At 38.7% G+C, this 22,009-nt stretch overlaps 1 protein-coding gene and 2 pseudogenes across 7 annotated transcripts in view; 1 reads left to right on the forward strand and 2 right to left on the reverse strand.

Moving 5' to 3' along the window:
- Positions 1-22,009, forward strand: part of Tnrc6c (trinucleotide repeat containing adaptor 6C) — a 150,302-nt gene that overhangs the window by 5,871 nt on the left and 122,422 nt on the right. The window lies entirely within an intron of this gene.
- LOC100729433 (UPF0711 protein C18orf21 homolog) overlaps positions 1-22,009 on the reverse strand; it is a 29,457-nt pseudogene that overhangs the window by 5,198 nt on the left and 2,250 nt on the right.
- Positions 2,174-2,271, reverse strand: LOC111755452 (U6 spliceosomal RNA; annotated as a pseudogene).

Here is a 22,009-nt window from a genome sequence, read left to right on the forward strand (position 1 = left end):
TAGCTGGCTCACTTTTAAAACTTTGTAATTAATCTCACTTCCTCTGCTTTGTGTTCTACCAATCCAGCTGCTAGTATCAATTGGATGCTTTCTGAGCACTTCCTGTGTGTTAGCTCACCCATTCCTCAGCAGTAACAGTAAAGTAGGTGCTGATGTTTTGTCCATTTTATGGATGGAGGAGCTGGGACTGATGGAATTGAGAGTAACTTGCTGGAAGTTAGAGTCTCGGTGAACATACCTAAGTCCTCTGCCAGAGCCTGGACTCTTTCTCATCTGCTGTGCTCCCTTCTAAAGCCTGAACCTGGTTGTGTGGTTCCTTCTTTACACACAGACTTTATGTCTGTGCAGGGTCCACAGTGAAGGAGATGGACTTCTCCTGGTCCTCCTAGAGCTGTTCTTCTAGGGATGGCAAGAGACCGGCACCCAAAAGACATGCTAAAAAGAGCTAGCCATAAGTGTTTGAAAGAGGGGCCAGGGATTTAGCTCAGTGGCGTAAGCACCTGTTTAGCAAGCATAAGGGCGTGAGTTCAATCCCTGGTACCAAAAAAAATAAATAAACACATAAATTAATAAGTGTTTGAAAGAAGCCACATCTGTGTACAGAAATTTGTCACAAGTATAAAGTTGTGTATAATTATACAGCCATATACCAAATTTCCCCATGAGGCTACATATCAAAACATTAGATACTTGAAAAGTTCTGCTGTGAAAGAAATACTTTACTTTTATTAGTCCAGTATTTCTTAAACTTGTATAACCAATGAACGGTTTTCTCTCCATACCACCTTTCAGTTTAATGGAATGGACTTTTGGAAATGCAAAAAGTGCCTAGTCCTGCACAAGAAGGGGAGGGTCTGTGGGCTGGTGTAGCCAGGCAGGACTTGGCTGGAAATGTGTTCTGAAGAGTTGAATTTGAGTGGAAGGGATATTCTATAAGAAGATGATGGGCAAGCCATGTTTGGGGAACATCTTGGCAAGTGCCTAACAAATGGGTGGGTCACAGTAGGAACTCTGTATGGTCTATTTATTGAACAAATGAGTACTAAGATTTAACTATAAATGGAGCTTTTGTGTGGGCATTGAGGCTTCAAAGGGGCTGGTTGTGTTAGGTAGAACTATGATTGTTTGCCTGCTGGAAACTCTTAGAGTTGTGAATGGACCTCAAGTAAACCAAGTGTTAGATGAAAAACTGCTCCTGAGCAGTACAGCATTATAACTCCATCTGTGTGAGGGATTGCAAGCATGAGGAGTGTAATGGTGAAGTGGGGCTGAAGTTAGAAAGAATCTGCAGGATGAAGTAGTAACACTCAGCATTTGGTGTAAGTTGCCCAAAGGAGTGAGTTTTAAGAAGGTTAGGCAGCTAGTGCTTGCTGCTCTTCCTGGATATTGCCAGAGAAAGCTGAGCTCCTAAGGAAGCGAACGAGAGCTGAGGACATGGCATGTTCAGGTTCTGATCCCTAGTGCTGAAAGGAGAAGAGCCTGTTAAAGGGTTCAGTTAAATGCATACAGGTTAGAAACTGGCAAGGAAAGGTGACTCCAGAGGCACCAGTTTTAGCAGAGTGATGTACGAAGTTGTGTTCTGTGGTGGAGACTTGACTCTCAGCATAAATCCAAACATGTGAATAGCCGTGTAATAATAGGGTTCTGTTGTTAGTTATGGTGAGTACTCTCAATGAAATTGAAGTTTTTTAGTATCATATAGATTCTGAAGTCAGATCTCATATAACGGTCCCAGATAAACTGTAAACTTTATGGATAATGAAATATTGACAGAAAAGAAGAGAAAACAAAATCTTCAAAGTTACAAGGAAACAGAAGTTCAGATCCTATAATACAGCAGCATTAGTAGCAATTGTATTGAAGTTGCTACAACTTCTTAAAAGTTGGTTAAATTTAATGGAGCCCTTAAACTTAAGAAAACAAAGTAACAAAATAGACTTTTTTTTTACTCTTTTATTAGAGTGAGGCAGGGAGCTTTAGAACAGACAAAAAATAGTTTTCATTCTATTACAGTCAAGTGATGAGGCCTTTAGCCATTGTGTGTTTTTGTATGACGTGAGTTTTAGACTTGCTTGAGCATTCTTATGTATCTTTCCTGTTCATCTTAGACTTTCCAATTCACCATAGTCTCTTAGAGATTAATGCAAGAAAGCCTTTATTATTATGACCCTCTATTATATTGGAGTTACAGATTTGCATAGCATCCTTAGGGCCATGCTAATCTTCTCTGTATAGGTCCAGTTTTAGTGTGTGTACTGCGGAAGTGAGCACTGTGTGGAGTTACTAGCAGGAGCAGCATGTTCATCTTTGTAATCTCTACAATACCTATAATGTTTTATGTATATTAAGGTAAAATTTTTAGTTTTGAATCATCTGTTTCTCCAGATGTTGCTTCCACAGATGATAGTGATAAAGGGGGAACTGATAATTAGAACACCTTTCTTCTATGTTTAAGACAGTGACCAAACACATTTTAAACTAGTTAGCCCGGAATTCAGCTTCTGTTCAGAGGAAGGAGTGTTAGGGGATGAGTCCATTTTAAAAGCCATTGTTAGCCAAATGCAGTGATACACTTGGTAATCCTAGCATTCAGAAGGCTGAGGCAGGAGAATCACTGTAGCCTGAATTACATAGTGAGATCCTATCTCAAAAAACAAGCATCCCCTGAAATGGCCATTGTTGGGCCAGCTTTTTATATGGGTATGTAGAGTTACTCATTGCCCCGACTAAACTAAGGAGAAATAATGCATGATATTTCAAGGAGACATCAAAATTTTATGTTTGATCAATAAATTGCAAAATAATTCCAGATTTGCCTTACACAGATTTGATGATAATCTTTTTTTTTTTTTTTTTTTTTTTTAAATCGGTACCAGGGATTGAACTCACGACTGTCTGCTTGCAAGGCAGGCGCTTATGCCGCTGAGCTAAATCCCAAGCCCCCCCCCACCTTTTTTGATTTGATGATAATCTTTAGATTGCCTCCAATGCCCATTGGAAAAATGAATATTATAAAGAAGAGGGTCATTCTGGCTAAACTGGATTGTCTAGTTAGCATATACTAAACTTATTTTTCTCCTGTCCTTGTGGTGGACTATGGAAGATATAGGACATTTTACAAAGTAGTGTCAGAATTCTTTTTCTTGAAATCATTTTATGTAGACTCATACTTCTAGTACTCTTTTAGCAGAAAATTTTAGATGTGTTTATTTCTGATGTTAAGGATCCAACTGGGAGATAAAAGGATCCCACACATGCTATTTAAATCACATGTACACAGTCATATTTAGCTTTACGTGACAGATCTTTTGATTAGGTAGACCCTGAAGCCTTTTTTTTTTCAACTTGTGATAGTCTAACAAAATTCTTGAAATTAGTGAATATCAGTTGCAGAGTTCTGCTGAAATGCTCAGGAAAGTTTCCAACTCTTTTGTTACCTCATTTAGACTGAGTGGTCTTCATCATCTTTAAAAATCAGAAATGTTTAAAAATCATCTTTAAAAATTAGAAAGGGGCACATTTGTTCTGCAGTATCTGACCTAGTGAAAAAAATTTTGTCAATGATATATATTTCTCATGGATTAGATGTTCACAGTCTAGATAGTACCATTTTCGGTTTTAAAATAACAGTAAGAGAAAAATGTCGTAATGCGTTTATAAGAAACATTATTTATATTTGAAAAACAGCCATAAATTTTCTTTTTTCCTTCATTTCTAACTTTGGCATTAGGAATGTAGTTTGGGCAGGAATGTGCCTGCGAGGCAAACAGAGCTCAAGGCATTCTTTTCCTTGCCACTCTAGCAGGTTTTTCTTGGAGCATTTCTTGAAAATTAACATTATTGAAAAATTTAAGCCTGTTCAAAGGGATTCTAGTTTTGATCCAGGCTTTAAAAAATGGGGAGACATTTTTGCTTAAAAAAAATCTGTGTCACCTTGAAACTAGAATGCTTTAGTTAAGGGAGTAACCTGGAAGGAAGCCGCCTCTGATACCTAAGAGCGCAGGCAGCGTGTGAATGCGTAACTGCCTTTCTTCTCCCTAATTCACCTCGTTCTTATTCAGTCTCAAATCTCAGCTGGAAAGCAGTTTCCCTCACTTGACCCATTTTTCTTCTGTACTATATCTTTTTAGTGGTCTTTTAACACTAACAGTTTGCAGCAATGGAATGTTATAAGCTTTAAAGATTCAGTAGGCAAGGAAACAGATCCTTTTTGGAACAGGTATACTGTTTTTTTTTTTTTTTAATTTCATTGTTTGATTCTCTGTGTTGGAGAAATGACAGTTTTGAGTTTTGTTTTTCTTTTTTAATTTTTATATGGTAGTTTTCAGAAGGGATATGTGTTAGTGACTAAGATTGGTGGAGAAGTATATGAATGTGGAAAAAATAGGTGGAATGGTAGTACAATCTTAATTTTTGTAGCTTATACAATTTAAGAATGTTATAATGTTGTACTAAAATATACTACATATATAGAATAAGCCTAACAAGAATGTATCCATTGATATCTGTATATAGATCTAAATCATCTGAATTTGTTACCTGAGTTAATCTGTTAGTGGCGCTATTGTACATATCTGTTAGTGATAGATGTAACATGTTATCATGTGATAATATTTCACATCATTGGCTTCACCAGATCAAATTTTTTTTAGTTTTTTTTTTTTTTTGTTGTTGTTGTTGTTTGTTTGTTTGTTTTGGTACCAGGGATTGAACTCACAGGCTGCGAGCTTGCCAGGCAGGTGCTTATGCCGCTAAGCTAAATCCCCAGCCCCTCACCAGATCAAATTCTAAATTTAATAAATTGCCTAATACCAATCCAGTCTTGTATTAAGAAACCATCTCTAACCACTCCTGGTAAAGTTTCATTTTTCTATTCCTTTGTTAATCTCATTCAGCATTGTGACCGTAAATACAATACCACACATACATGGAAGGTTCATGAGTTTTTTGTTTTGGTTTGGTTTGGTTTTTTTGGTACTTTGGTTTTTTTGGAACTCATGACCATGCACTTGCAAGGCGGGCACTTATACTGCTAAGCTAAATCCCCAGCCCTGGTTCCTGAGTTAACTTAGACCGATTCCCTGGCCCAGCACGATAAAAGGTAGCTATAAAAAGTGTGTGAAGCACAGTAAGTTAAAATACTTTAAGGGCAAATGATCAAATGTTTTCTTCCTAAATCTGGGAACAAGAACAGGAATGTCAGTTGGCTTTATGTCTACTCAACATTGTACTGGCAATTCTAGCCTGTGTAATCAGGTAAGAAAAAGTAATATGAATGTCTAGATTACAAAAGAGAAAGTAAAACTATCCTTAGATACAGGTAACATGATCCTATCTATGGAAAATCCCAAGGAGATCCTGTGCAATGCACATACCTGTAATCCCCGCTGTTCAGGAAGCTGAACCAGGACGATAGCAAATTCAAGGCCAGCCTGGACCCAATCTCAAGGGGAAAATAAAAGGCTGGGGATTAGAGCAGTCCTCCCTGGGTCCAATGGCCGTACCTAATAAGCAACATAAAAGAGCTGTGCAGCCCTGCGATCTATCCCCAGAACAGGATGGCGAGGGGAGGACTCTAAGGGATCCATAAAAAAGATGGCTCCATGAAACAAACTCAGCGAGATCATAAGATACTCAATATTAAAAACATTTATGTTTCAGCATGCTAGCAGTGAATAATTTGAAAAAGAAGTTATATAGAAATTTTAATTCACTGCAGCATCAAAAGAAGCTAAAAACTTGGGCAACAAATTTAACAGGACAAATAAAAGATGTGTTTACGTTGGAAACTGTGAAACACTATAGAGAGAATTTAAAGCCAATTCAAAAACCTGCATTCCATTTTGATGGATGGGAAAACAATATTGTTGAGTATGGCAGTTCCCCCTGAATTGATCTGCAGATTCAGTGCAATCCCTGTCAGAACCACAAAGCACTTTTTTGCTTTGTTTTGTTTTGCAAAAATTGACAAGCTGATTCTATTACTTGAGAGCAAATGCAAAAGACTTAGAATGGCTAAAACAACATTGACAAAAACACCTAAAAGGACTTAAATTCCCGATTCAAGACCGTACTATACAGCTGAGTTACAATAATGTGATACTGGCATAAACTAGTGAGTCTGAGTAAAGCATTTAGAGGTAAACCTTTCTCTCATGGTCAGTTGGTTTTAGTTTGTTTTGTGGTGCTACGAACTGAACCTGTGGCCTCACCCATGCTATGTAAACACTCATTCCTAGCCTGTGAATTGGGTTTTTGAAAAAGGTGCCAACACAGTTCAGTGGGGGAAAAGAATAGCCGTCTCAATAAATGGTGGTTAATTGGGTAGTCACATGCATAAAAATTAACTCAAAAGGGATCATAGACCTAAGTGTAAGAATTTGTACAACCTTTACAATAAAGTGTCAGACTTTTGGTCTGACAAAATTGAGATACACCAAAACATAGTCAAGTTTTAAAAAGTTGATACATGAAAATAAAAAACTTCATACTTCAGAAGACACTGTTAAGAAAATTACATCAGCATAAAATAACTGCTTCGAAAGACAGCTTTAAGTAAATGAAGAAACAAGCCACAGAGTGAATTTGCAGTTCATATGTCTGATGGACTTGTAATCAGAATATATGTAAAGGACCCTTGTAATTTGATAATAAGACAGAATATCCCAGTTTTAAAATAAGCAAAAGATTTCAGTAAGACCTTTCACTGGAGAGGATGTGCTGTAGCTAGTAAGCACCTCAGATCCTTCGCATCGTTAGACATTAGATGAGTTAAAATTTAAACTACAATAAAATACTGCTTCATCCCCACTAGAATAGCTGCAGTCAAAGACAAATGATAACAAAGATGTGGAGAAATGGAAGTCCTCATACCGTGCTGGTGGGGATTGGTTGATCCAGCTCCTTTTAAAAGTGTTTAGCTTTTTATGTTTTTTGTTTATAAGCTGGGCAGGGAGGGACATACCTAGGGTCTCAGCTCTCCAGAGGAATGAGGCAGGAGGATCACAAGTGACTTAGGGAGAGCCTGTCTCCAAAAGAAAAAAAGCAAACTATAAGTTCATCAAACTATTATACTGTCATAGCAGACAGTTCTGCTATTTGTCTAACCCAGTACAAATAAAACTGTGTCCACAGAAAACACAGACATGAAGGTTATTCATGATACAGTAAGTGGAAACATTCCAAATGACCATCTATTTGTGACTGAATAAAGGAAATGTGATTAGGTACTAAGTGAAAGAAGCCAGATTTTATTTATGTTATATTTTCACAAAGTGCAAATCTGTAGGACTCAGAAATATTTCAGTGGTTGCCTAGGGCCAATGAGAGTGAACTGGCTACAGATTGGGATGAAGGATTTTTTTCCCTATCAAATGTAGTCTTTTATACAATAGCAAACAGTTTTCAACATCTGCACTAGTGTACAGCACATGGCAAAAACAGGTTTTTCTCTAGACATTTTTTTCTTTTTTTAACCATATTAAAAATAAGATTTCTAAAATACAATAATTTGTATTCATCAAAAAAAGCTACAGGTTATCAAAAAGTGACTAAAACTCTACATTTGGTTAATACACACCCAGTCCCTCTTGTTGTGAAAGGGCCGTGCAACCTCATTGATGCTGATGGTGCGGTTTCTTGCTGTACGCAGACTGACGCGAAGGAGAGACAGGAGCAGAGGATGAGCGGTCTTTATTTTTAACCTCCCTTCCCTATAATGTCAATAGAGAACTCCTGCCTATCTCAAGGGCGGTAAAGTTGAGCAAAAAGTGAGGAATGGCCCCTGTGATTGTGCTGTGTCCTCACCCACTTCAGCCTGCAGCCCACCTTGAGAACGCTGGGTCTCTGGAGAGAAATGGAGCTTGCAGAGTGACCTGAAGCAGAAGCAAGCAGGACCTCACTCTCCCATCCACTCCAGTCCAACAGTGCACATTTTACATCAGTGGGAAACTCAGAGGGGACAAAGATGAGCCCCAGCTGTAACAGTTCCAGCAGTGACGAGGGTCCTTTAATGAAATTATGCTAAACCCAGGTTATGACTGTTAGGCCTGTACAACTGCACACTTACTATAAATCTTAGGGAGAGAGAGAGAATAGCCTTATATCTTAAAGCTAGGTGCATGTTAAAATGGGCATACTTACTATCAGACATTTTTAGCTTCTGTTTTCTTAAAATATGAGGGGGGTATGTGCTTGATTTTATTTTGGGTGTGTATTGCCCTTGTCATTTAATCTTCATTGTACTGAATACAATGGGGTGATGATGGGGTAGCAGCAATGGTATAGCAAGTATTACTGTTTCTTGCTGTGTTTCCAAGAATAAATTTTAACTAAACCATTTAAAATTCATAGTTCTAGGTTGAGGATGGTAGAGTGCTTGCCTAGCACATGAGAGGCCCTGAATTTGATCCCCAGTTCAAAAGAAAAATCATAAACTTTTATGATAAAAATCATAAAAAATCATAAACGTTCTATAGAGTTTACAGAAACAAAAAGAAGTAGTGTAACTTGTTAAACTCACGCGGCCCTGGATTCAAACCCAGATGTTGCAGAAAACTAGTCTGTACCTTTTAGCACAAGTAAATGAAGAAGAGAAAGACAATTTGTAAATAACATTAACAAGCAAGCATTTTAAAAATTTGTTTTACTAGTTACTGAAGCAACGGAAATTAAAGAAATTAAGATAAGAATTACTTAGTTGGCAAAATTTAAATATAATCTTAGGAGGGTGACAAAATAAATTTTTCCAATCAGTTGTTGTTAGTGTTACTGAAAATAAGTACCTTCAGGTGATGAAAGTAATAATACACTTCTAAAGGCCCAAATTCCTTGTCGTCCTTGGTGAAATTTTTATGTATTAGGGGCTTGTTCTACATAAATTGATCTGTACATATTCAATATGTTTTGGTATATGTAAACGACCGCAGAGACGCCAAGGGCCTTCATGCTAAGCTATCTCCCTCTCTTTTTCTCTCTGAATGCCTGTCTCTGTCTCTTCCCTCTCTCCTTCCCTCCCTCCTTTCCTTTCCTTCCTTCTTTCTATACAGCATCTCCATAAGTTGCCCAGGCTAGACTCAACTTGGAATACTCCTTCCTGCCTCAGCCTCCCAGAGTGCTAGGGTTACAGGTGTACACTAACTACCATGATGTCTGACTTAGCTTTTAGTCTTGACATATGTGACACATGAATGAAAACTGTCGTCTTATTACTTTATAAAATAAAGGACATTCTCACACAAAGTGTAAAGGATGTTATGTTACAGAATAATTTTAGGAATTAAGTAAAAGAAATGTAACTATGAAAAGTTTACCTCATCATCTTTATTTTTCTCGTGGAGTGTAAAACTTCCTTATTAGGTGATAACTACTGTTTGAATATTCTTGTGAGTTGTCAATTCCGAGTTACATTTGTAGGACTGCTGCTTGCTGCCTGGTGACTTTGGGTTCTTTATTCTGAGTCTTTGCTCAGCTGGAAGCCGTGCATGTGTACTACTACAGGGTTATAAGGATTAAATGAGCTAGTGTGTAAGTTACTTACCTAATTGTAGGCACACGTTACGTTTCTTATATTCAGCAAATGCGCAATCTACGCTATTGTTTCACACTTGCTTTGTAATTATCTGCTTGTGTGTACATTACTGCAGCTTTAAAGAAGTGACCAAGTCTAGACCATGGTATTATTTTAACAGTATCGTGGATATAACCATAATAATCAGTTTACTATAAAACTATCTTGTGAGGTTTAATTATCTTACAGATGATGTTAGTTCTTCTGACTGAGTAAAGCTTTATCCGGGAAGATCAGATACCTAGTATGCATCACTGTATATAAAGCTTACTCTTCCTTTTACTTTAAAGGTATGTTAAAAAGAGAAAGAAAAACAGTGGAATGTTTATCATATTGCCCCTTAGTGTACAAACTGTATGCAGGTGGACAGTATCTTTCTTATGGTTCTTAGACTTTCTGCCCTTTATTATGGTTATATATGTGCCTTTTCTTCCTTGCACTAGATTAAAAATTCCTTGAAAACAGGATTCACGTTTAATTTTTTTATAATACATGGTTTGACTTACATGGCACAGACACTCAGTAAATAACTGCTTGAATGACTAAATACCCAGGGATTCATATGTGTTAAGGTTTTCTACTGACTCCTGATAACAGCTGTTTTCAAGATTTGATGAGATATGGAGAATAAGGAAAATATAGTGAGCAATAATAGCTCATTTCCAGTTCCAGTAATTTCTATATCATTAACCAATATAATTTTAAAGTTTCACGTAACGAAAATAAACTCCCCATCCTAAAAACAAAATACTTTTTATGAGATGGTATAAAGCAAACAAACAACTTTTTAAGTCAAAAAGAAATCAGTATTTGTTGAGCTATACCTTTATGATAGGAAAAGATCTTAACTTTATAAGTATTCACAGTCCCTTAGAGAATTCAGATAACCTAAATAGAACAAAAAGAAATTTTAATTACAAAAGAATTTATCTCCAAAGGGACAGGGGTGTAGCTCACTGATAGAACATGTGCTTAGCATGTTCATGGTCCTAGGTTCAATCCCAGCACCAAAAAAATTAGGAAAATGGGGCCACGGGTAGGTACCTCTCCACAGGGCTTCTCCTTTTCAGACTTTCGTACCTTACGTTTACTCTGTAGATTGCCTCAGAATTTAAAACATAGAATTTTTTAAAAATTTATTTTATTTTATTTTTTATTTTTTAATTTTTGGTACTGGGGGTCGAACTCAGGGCCATGTGCCTACAAGGCTAGCACTTATGCCACTGAGCTAAATCCCCAGCCCTAAAACATAGAATTTCTATGTTAGCTATCCAGTTTATTTCATGAAGCTAGCATAATTATGATCCTAAAACTTTGAAAAATGATAGCTAAAAGCTAACGTTTGATTTTTTTAATTTACCAAAAAGTATTGTGTGTGGTTTTTGGAGGGGTTTTTTGTACTGAAAATTAAACTCAGGACCTTGGGCTTGCTAGGCAGGTGCTGTGCCACTGAGCTATGTCCCTGGCCCATTAATCAGTTTTTAAATAAGCAAATAATAGATACACTTTTGTTCAATACTTTAGAAACACAGATTTTGTGGCAACTTATAAATAAGTTTCTGTTGTAATAATAAATTGATATTTTGAACCAAGAGAACAGTATAACCAAAAATTCACTTACAGATGCAAAGCTGTATAATTTGATTTAATGCTTTTTAAAAAGACGTCTGTTACAATCAGGTGTGTAACCACTTAGCTATGACTAAGTTCTGTCTGTTCAAAGAGGCCCTTTCAGATAATACACTCTAATCATCTGACACTTTTCTCCAAACAGTAGACATACTCACTGGTGGACAGAGAACAGCAAACTGATTTTGACTCCATATAGACCAGTGCAGTATTTACAGTACAGAATTGATTCAGAGGGACCCAGCTCAAATTTGTAAAGTAATCCCAGCTTGGAAAATAATGAGATGGCCATTAATAATAGCACCAATCTTTATTAAACAGTCACAACTTTAGGAATCTTTATTTTGGGTTTCTGGGGTTTAGGTACATCTAAATTAAAATTAGAATTAGAATTAAAATTTTTTCATAGTCTCCACTCATTCTCTTTGCCCAGCAACCACCAGTGACCGTTCTATCTGAATTCTGATTTTCAGGGCATTCTTTCTTCAGTTGTTACATAGACAGACCCACAAAAGTTGCAACCATCACCATCAGAATAAAGTCCTTTGGGATTGTCAGTACAAGATCAGGACAACCCCGCCCCTTCTCCCCAAGGGCATTTTGCAAAAGGAAACTGACCAAGAGCTGAGTCCACTTTAGCCTCCTGCTTGGTTATTTCATGCTCTGTGGGTTCACACAGTAACACATCCTGATGCCATACCTTGATTTTCAAGGTGGTTGGGCAATCTGCAGCTCTACGGCCCAGTTTTCTACAATGAAAACATGCCATTACATTTTTCTTTCTTTTTTTTTTTTTTTTTGGTACCAGGGATCGAACTTACGACCTCACACTTGCAAAGCAGGCGCTTATGCCGCTGAGCTAAATCCCTGGCCCCTCACTACATTTTTCTTGGCTGTTGGTCTTTTTAATCATCTTCCCTCCTGAAGACTTGTGTTTCTTTAAAGAAACTGTGATTTATTCCCTTGCTTGCTGGCTGGCTGTTCCTATCACTTCCCCATTCAGAACCGTCTGTGAGTTCTGTCTCAAGATATTCTGGGACTCTGTATACATCTTTCTTTAAGTACTTTTTATTCCTTGTGCTCTTTCTATGTTTCACTTGGGGTACATCATTGTTAAAGAACAGTTGACTAGCTCCAGATTATTGACACTGTAGCAGATTTGAGCTCCTTCCCTCCAAAGACCCTGCCTTTGTGTCCTCTCATGACATCATTGGCAGGTCTCTTTCTATGCATTGTGGTGATTCATACTCACCGGGTCATGGTTTCTTTAAAGGGACCTTGTCATCAGTTGCATGCAATCCTCCAAGGCATCTCTAATTCATCAGTTTTACTATTTCTTTAAAACCTGGTTCTAGTCAGGTATAGTGGTACATGCCTGTAATCCTAGCAGTCAGGAAGCTGAGGCAGGAGGGTTGCTGTATGTCAGACTGGGCTACAAAATGAATTCAAGGCCACCCCAAATTGCATAATGATGTCTCAAAAAGACAAAATAAATAATCTGGTTTAAAGAGAATTTGAATCAAGTGCAATAGCATATTAATTTGTTGTTGTTCTTAAATCTAGTTTCCATTTATTCAGAGAATAAATAAAAATTTAAAAAACTGTTTTACTAATTGTAGGTCCAGAAACTATAGTAGACTGGGACTGTGGGTTTAGCGCAGGCTGTAGGGTGCTTGCCTGGCATGCATAAACCCTTGGGTTCAATCCCCAGTACTACCACAAAAAAAGAAAGAAAGAAAGAAAGAGATTACAGTAAAGATTACAGAAAGGGAGAAAGAAATTACAGTAGACATTTCATATTTTCAAAGTCCAACCTTCCCAGTGAAGATAAGAAATTTCTCAGGTCCACTATGAGGTTCTTTTGGGATTCACTCTAAGAGGCATTTTTACTTGAGAGAGGTGTTTCTTTCTTTTGCTCCCACTCTTTGAGGAGCAAGTGGGCGTTGACTGCCCAGATGTAGGTGTTCCGAAAATCAGTGCTGGGCGCTTGCCTTTGGAACCAGGTGATTCACATTTGTGGACTTGAAGTCTTTTTTTTTGGTGTCTTCAGTCCGAGTTTACTGGTAAGAGTAGCAGGCATGTTCTTAAGTGCTGATGGAAGCTCCTGCTTTTGCCATGACGCTTAGCTGTTCTGTTGCAAGTTTTACACGTGACCAGCAGTACATTCTGGGAGTCTCTGTGCTTTTTCACAATTTTAGCTTCTTTAAAACCAAGTGTGTGAGTTCATGCCTCTCAATTAAGAAGTTTCTGTCTTCTGGGTGTCAATTTGTTTGAGGCACACTCAGTTGTCCCACAACTGCAAACTGTATGGAGATGTTTCTTCAAAAGTGCTCTTTTCATGCTGTGATGAAGGGCAGGCCCAGAGGCGGTATCGGGCTTGGCCTGGGCAACTGTCCTGTAAGCTTATGTTAAAACAGTAACCAAGACGGTTCTTTCTAATGCAGAAGACTCTTACTGTTCTGCATGGTAAGGGAATTCATGAGACTAAGCCTTCTGCTTCCTAGAGAGTCACTCAGTGCAAGTCACATCCTCTACACCTCTGCTTCTGTCTGGGGCTGACTCTCTGTGTCAGACCTACCTGCTGCTGAGAGCAAGGAGCTGTGGAAGCTAGAACAGATAATGAAGGCTGCTGTCTGAAAGTGTCAGAAGCTAGTAGCAGTGCACCGGGGACTTTTGGGAGAAGGGAGATCTAAGGAGGCAGCATAAACATTTGGTGCCACCGAACAAAAGTTCTGACTGAAAAGGAGAGCAGAAGGCTGTGGTTAAGAGCCAAATGGAATTTTCAGTAGATACTAGAGGCTGGGGCCACCCACTGGAGTCCAGGGATGACAAGGAGAAGGACCTTGCAACTATACCAGCTTTCAGTTGGGAACCACTCTTCAAAAAACCACTTTTTACTTGGAGTAGGGTAAACCTAAAAATGGTCTTGAAACCTCTGAATCAGCTAGAATAAAGTGAGTCATCCTGACTCTTAAAAAGTGTCAGTTGTAAGCAAAACTAAACTCTTTCTAGAGAAAGATGATATCATCTAGAACTTCACACTATCTACACAGTTTTTTACATGCAAGACCAATAGACAAACACTGAGCATATAAAAGTTGGGACATCAGAGGAAAAATAGATACTAAGATCACCCACAGGAGATCCACATGTCAGACATGGACCTGAAAGGAATACTAATTAATATGGCCAGTAAAGTAAGTGACAAGTGGAGAATTTGAGCAGAAAACCAGAAACTATGAAAAAATACTAAATAGAAATTAATTAGTTAACTGGAAGATAGACCAGAAGAAAATATTCATCAAACACAGAGAGAAAAGGATAGAAAGTAAATATAAAGGGAAAACAGAAATAAGAAACAAATAGGATTCTGTAAAATGTCTAAAGTACTTATAATTGTAACACCGGAAGAAGAGAAGGAATAGATTAGAAATAATACTTAAAGAGATAGTGACAGACAGTTTTTTAAAACTTATATAAAACTACCAAACTACAAAGTTGATTCACTGTAGATCTATGTAGACATAAACAAAACAAAAAAAGAGAAACAGAATCATAAAATCAGGAACAAATCAGTGTGCAAATACATGCCTGTAGCCCCAACTACTTCTAGGGAGCCTGCGACACAAAGATCTGAGTTGGGAGTTTGAAGCCAGCTTGGGCAACATTAGAGTCTGTCTCAGAAACAAACAAAACAAATGGCAAAAAGGAGAAAGATGCTTTACCTTTACCGGGACAGCAAGAAGGACTGATGAGCGCCTTTGTAGAGAAAATGGAAATCGGAACAGTGTTGTAGGAAACTAACTGCAAATCCAGATATTAAAGCAAATGAAGTAGGAATGGGTATTTTCAGACAGAAGCACAGAGAATTCGTAGGCAGATACACTCTAGAGAACTATGAAGAAATTCTTCATGTAGGAGGAAAATTGTCCCTCATGGAAGCATGGAGATGCAGGAAGGAATGAAGAGCACGGAAAAGGGTAAACCAATGAGTAACTCTACAGCCATATTAGTGGAATGAAGCAGCAAGAATATGACAGCGGCAGCACAAAAGACTGGAGAGGGAAATACAGTTTAAATGTCCTAAGGTCTTTGTCTTGGACTTTGAGTCAGGGATACATGATGTCATATATAAGGCAGTCATTTGGAGCTAGCTTTAGTGAGAGAATCACAAAGCCCAGAATATTTACTGCGTAGCCCTTGCTAGAAGCTTGCCATACTCTGCATCAGTGATGATGAACCTTTAAAGGCAAACTGCAACCTCAAACCCACTATCACACTTACGAAGTGCCAACACTGCTGTTAAACCTCAACACTGAGGGCCGAGGGTATAGCTCAGCAGTAGAAGCACCTACCTGGTAAGTGCAAGGTCCTGAGTTCAATTCCTAGTACAAAAACAAAAAACATCATTACTAAGGGCTTAGCTTAGAAAAAACAACTCATACATTAACATCTTCTGTCTTAAAAGAAAAATGTGTGCTGCATATTTGTCATCAGTGTCCTAAGTGTTGTGAACCAAATCCATTGGCCACCTTCCCCTCTCCAGATTAATATGCTGACATCTTCACCTCCTGTGGGATAGTGACAGGGGCCTTTGAGAGGTATTTAGGTTATAACAGTGGAGTCCTAGTGAATGGGATCAGTGCCCCTACAACAAGGGACATGGAAGAGCTCACTCCTTCCTTCTGCTCTCCACTATGTGAGCATAAAAGGAAGATGACATTCATGTGCAAGGATGAGGCCCTTCCCAGAATCTGTCAGCTGGCACCTGATCTTGGACTCCCAGCCTCCAGAGCTGTGAGAAGTAGATGTTGGTTAACCCATCCAGTCAGTGGTGTTTTTGTTACCAAAACGTCTGTGCTGAGACATCCCTTGTATGTAATGAATTAACTTCTTTTATCTGTAATGATCGAAGCTGGGTCCTTATCCTTGTAGGAATTGAAAAAAAAAAAAATGTCACTCATTATTTTTTGCAGGACACAGTTCTCTCCTGGAATTCATATTGAGAAGAGGTGCTCTCTGGTAAATACAAAAAGGATAAAAAGAATGTAGGTGGAGCTGGGGATTTAGCTCAGTGACATAAGTGCCTGCCTTGTAAGCAGGCAGTCGTGAGTTCAATCCCTGGTACCGATAAAAACGAAAAAGCCAAAAAAAAAAAAAAAAGACTGTAGGTACCAAAATAGTAAACAGTGGAGAAATAGAATAATATAAACTATTAACTGGTTTTAAAGAAGACAAGAGAAAGCAAAGAGACATTGAATAGGTGGTAAGAGAAAAAAAACACAACAGAATCAAAAGGAACAAATCAGTATCCCTGTTTCTTGTGCTAGATACAAATTAGGGTGAGCAGGGTAGTATGACATATCAGTCAGGTTTGATATTTCACACTTAATGGCCGAACCCTAAAAGCAGTCTTTCACTGTTGTACATGATGACCCATTCTGGATTCATGCTTGCCATCCTACCAACTTTGCACTCTGCTAGAATTTGGAGTTCTTACTTTCCAAGAAGTAGGACGTATCTCCACCAGAGGACACGGAGGCCCTGAGCACTGAGGAGGAAGCGGGTATTGCTGTACAGTGGGGTGAAGAGAGACCGAATTCTCTGGGGTGTTGCATAGTGCTTCTGTGCACACTGCTAGAGTAGTAACAACTGCAGCACCCAGAGAAGGCAGGTGTTCTGAGGAGTGCCCTTTGGGAGGGAAGGTGTGGGGCATCCTGTCACATTAAGAGCACTGGCTCAGGTTTTGATTGAGGACAGAGGAAATGCGAGGTGGACCCCTGACTTAGAAATGAGTCTGAGCCTGTCCCTGTCCCTGTCCCTGTCCCTCTCCCTCTATGTACAAATATTTAGAAGTTGATTTAACAGTTTTTTCTTTAGATAACAATATAGAGTGGAACTGGGCTGAACTCTAAGTAATAATTAGATTGCCAGTAATTAATATTGCCAGTAACAAACGTAGTGATTTTTCAGATTATCTCTCTTCATTTGAAGAAAGTGAGAACATCATTTACAGGAGAGAAGACTGCTAATACTGGCTAAAACAGTTGTTTCATTGCTTCACGTTAAGTTCAAATGTGTGTAGTTAGTGGGTGTGTGCAGAAGCCAGGTAGCCCTTTAAAGGGGTAGGCTGTGCCCGTGAACAACAGTTTGCCTGTCAGTTTCTAGTCCGTGTAACTTTAGACCCAGCAATGTTTTTCTTTTGATACTGGGGCTGGGCACTATAAACATTTCACATTGGGCCCTATCACTTGAGGGCACTGGAGGAGCAATGGGAGGAGGGTGGAGAGACAGAAGGAGCCTCCCCCTGCCTTCTGTGCGCTTGCTTCTGGCACAGTAGTTAGCAGCTTGGCCGAACAGAGTCCTGGAGGTGCTCACTTCTGTGCTCATAGAGCCGATTTGGGCGATGAGGAAGTTTCTGCTACCAGTAGGGCTCTCTTCTGAGCCAACTCTCTGTACCCTCTGCTGGATTCCTTCCTTACTGTCCTACTCTGTGCTCTGTGGAGCCCACACCCCTTTCAATCCTGCCTGGATGGGGCTTCTCCTGTGCTCTTTAAACACACATACCTTCAGTTTGGGGCTCATAACTGTATGCCTTCCGCACTTGTCTCTTCCAGACTCCTTCCAGACCTATTTTAAAGCCTCCTCACTTCTTACTATTTAACATCAAATAGTACTATTTACTATTTAATATCAAATTATAAAGCTCTTGTTATTAATGTGGTCTCTGACTCCTGAGTATTCTCTGACTGTTATGACACATTATAACAACATTGCTATTTAATCTTCAACATTGCCTACTGATGCCAGGCCAGGTAAAAAGAAAGATATGTTAGTTTTCTGTTGCTTCATAATCTTTTGCTGCATAACTCGTTTAGAAGTTTAAGAACAATACACTGTAGGTTACAGTTCTGTAGGCCGGATATTTGGGAAGGCATGATGGGGTCTCACAAGACTGTGAACAGCTGAGTTCCCAGATGGAGGCTCTAGAAAAAAACCTGCTTCCAAGCTCATCCTTCTTGTTGGCCGAATTCACCTCCTTGCAGTTGTAGGACCGAGGTCCTTGTTTCCTTGCTGGAGCTGCTCTCAGCCCCTGCTCCCTGTCTTGTACCCTTCATCTTCAAGTCAGCAACTATGAGTTAAATCCTCATCATACTTTGAACTCTGCCTTCCTCTGTCTGCCATTTCTAAACTTGAATTATGTGATTAGGCCAAAGCCACCTGGATAGTCTCCCTGGTACTTGAATTACATCTGTAAAATCCCTTTTAAAATAGTACCTAAATTGATTTTGATTAACTGAAGAGAAGGTATGTATTCACCAGGGGCCACTATCCTTAAAGAGATCTTGGAATTCTGACTACCACAGCATAAAATAGAAATAAGGAAGTTAAAAGTACGGTTGTGATTAAGATTGCATACCTGCAAAAGCCAGGATGATCAACTTAAAAGTTACGATAGAATGTAGATAAGCCCATGATTTTACTAGACACCACCAGTAACCATTTACCAATATATAGACTGCTGGTCTTACACATCATAGTAGGTTTAAAAATTATAAAACGACATGTGAAAGGAAGTAAAATATGGAGAAAATGAGCCGGGTACATTCCAGTAGGAAACTGTGCTCAGCATGTGCAATGCCCTGGTTTCCATTCCTGGCACCAAAATAAATAAGAGAAAAATGACAGTGACAGAAAAGTGGCAACAAAATACAAGTTGTGTAGGAGAACTAAACCCTGACAGCTTTCAACTTAATTAATTAGGCTTAAGGCACCTTTGTTTAAAAATACATATTTTTCTCTTGGAACATGACAACATGAGTATAAATTTCATCTGGAAACAAAAGAATAAAAAATGTGTGAAGAGATAATGAAAGGAAACTAACAGATTACCAAGTTTTATGAAACTAGAATGGTGAAAGTAGTATAGTCCTGACAAAAGCACTCTGTTAGGAGTAGAAAATGGAAGGATTCTTGAGTCTTGTAGCACTAAAAAATCTACAAGCACTCTGTATGATTCAGTAAGCAAGCAGGGTAGAGCCTGTTGTCAACCAGATGCCTAAATCAACTTTAAATAAAGTGTTACGGGGGTAAAAGAAAAAAAAAAAAACGAGCAAATCTAGAAAATAAAAACGCTAATTTGAATCTTTCCTCTTTTTTGATGGTACCAGGGATCGAACTCACAACCTCATGCTTGCCAGGCAGGCACTTAGGCCACTGAGCTACATCCCCAGCCCTAATTTGAGTATTTTCTACACATAAAGTCTCAAGACATTTTTTGTGAATTTATTTATTTATGTATGTATTTGTGGTACTAGGAATCGAACTCCAGACCTACACTTGCCAAGCAGGCACTGTGCTGCTGGGCTATATCTCTGGAAAAATCTCATAAAAAATTTAAAATCCTGAGCATCAAAAAAAGTAAATTGGGGCCAGGGAATTAGCTCAAGCTCAGTGGCACAAGTGCCTGCCTGGCAAGCATGAGGCTCTGAGTTCAATCCCTGGAACCAAAAAAAAAAAAGGTAAGTTGAAAATGGGGATGTGTTTGTAAATGATAAAAGATTGATCTATTTAGCATACATGTAAGTTTTTATATTGATAGAGAAAAAAATCCATTAAGAACCTAATGAATGAGTCACAAGATACAAACAGATAATTCATAGAAAATGAAATTCATGTATGTTAACAAATACGGGAATTTATTAATAGTCAAAGAATGGTAAACTAAAGCTATTGAGATACTTTCCCACCCCCTCTTATTGTGTGTTTGTTTTGTTTTTGTTTTTTTGAGGCAATCTCGCTGTTTAGTTCTGGCTGGGCTTGAATTTACTATGTAGCATAGACTGGTCTTGAACTCTCAGCAATCCTTCTGCCTCAGCCTCCCAAGTGCTGAGATTACAGGCACGCACCACTACACCTAGTTTGAGCTTTCAGATTAGCAAAGATTAAAAGTTTGAGGGTATTTTGAGTCAAGAATACTAAGCTAATAAAAATACACACTAAAATGGTTTTGGTAACAGTTTCGTAACAAATGTTGAAACCTTCACTTATACCCTTTTGTTTTAGAGAATCTGCTTCTGAAAACACCTCTTCAGACAATAATAAAAAAAATACAGAACCAACTGCATAACCACATGCAGAACTAAGTACAGACTAAGGGGCTTAGCAAGTAAGAAAAAAATGGGACAGAACAGAAACTTAAAACCAAAGAAGGACTCAGTAAATTATGTGCCATCCTCCCTGAAAATACTATATTGTCTTTGGAAGTTATATTGTGAAGCTTGGTTAATGTGAGGAGACTTCATAAAGAATTAAAAAGTGAAAGTCCTAAAGGCTCATTTATACAGAAATTCCCATTTATGACCCTTGGAACTGCGAACTTTCACAGATGCGAACACTCGCAGATGCAGACGGACTGCGGCAGTGGCTCACATCTGCTGGACATTGGTGCAGTTGCCCTGCATAGTGTGCTGCTGTGCGGTGTTCAGTCAGAGCCCAGCGTGTCTGAAAGCCAGAGCCCAAGCAGGGATGTGGAGGGGCTGCCAGGAAGCACACAGCAATGGACGCTGTATGTTTGTGTCAGAGCCATGCAAGACTCACTTTGTTGAACTTATGAATGAATCTGACTTACTCTTAAGTCAGGGACTTCCTGTGATTGTCATCATTTTTCTTTAATACTACATATCTTACATTTGAAGGCAACTTAGTTTATATAAAATCCGTCTTTCATAACAATGTCATCCTAGAAGATTTATCATTAACCTCAGTCATTCTGCAAAAGCAGTAATAAGATTTTTCTATAGCTATAGCAGAAACTTGTGACATCTCACTCTCTTGAGGAAGTTTCTGCCTAATGTTATTTTGACCATACTCTATAAAGCTGAAGGTTGGAGCTTCTTTTATATTACTTATTTCTGAATAAAACAGAGATTGAAGTATGTGTATCTGTTATGTTTTAGAAAAATTATGATTAAAAATTCACATAGGGGTTGCCAGACCATTCATTGGTTCCAGAGACCCAAGTCATCTTCTCTCCCCTCCTTTTGAAGGCAGTTTTAGATGGGGCATTTGTAAGATTTTCCCAGCCTGCCGCATGGCTAGATAGAGGCAAGTTCTGGACAAGTGGATATGAACAGAGATACTATGTAAACCTCCAGGACATGAACTAAAAAGGAAATTACCTACTTTCCAGTTGTTTCCTCCCCACCAGTACTGGAGATTGAACCGAGGGTGCTATACCATGGAGCCATACCGCCTGTCTGTTTTTGTTTGTTTTTCATTTTGAAATACTCAGTTGCCCAGAGCAGCTAAGTTTAGGATCCTCCTGCTTCAGTCTCCCAAGTAGCTGAATTATAGGAGTGCACTACTATACTCTGCTTCTTACTCTTTTTCTTCATCTAATGAATAAAAGAACTATTTGAGTTTCAAGATGATGCCAAGGAACAAAGGTGCCTGGCCACCCTGTGGAATGTGAGAAGAAACATCTTGCAGATGCTGCATTTGGAATTTTGTTATAGCAGTGTCAGATGTGCTCTGATAATTGTTTAAGAGATAGCTGTTATATTAGGTTTTTCAGTTTCCAAAATGGGAGCTCTGCCTTCCTGTCCGGTGTGATCTGAGGTATGTGGCTCTCACTGTGGACCATAATAAAGAAGTTTTGTCCTTTAAGAATACATTGTGGGGTTATGAATGCGGCACATGCTTGAGACGCAGTCATCTGCAGCTTGGATGGTAACTCTGTCACTTACTCTAGTGTCATTACACTGGGCTGGCCACTAAGACCTTGTAAGCTTCAGATTCCTCTGCTTGTAA

This window comes from Cavia porcellus, unplaced genomic scaffold, assembly GCF_034190915.1.
Source record: "Cavia porcellus strain 051 isolate PalLab524CR breed Dunkin Hartley unplaced genomic scaffold, mCavPor4.1 scaffold_32, whole genome shotgun sequence".
Taxonomy (NCBI): Eukaryota; Metazoa; Chordata; class Mammalia; order Rodentia; family Caviidae; genus Cavia; species Cavia porcellus.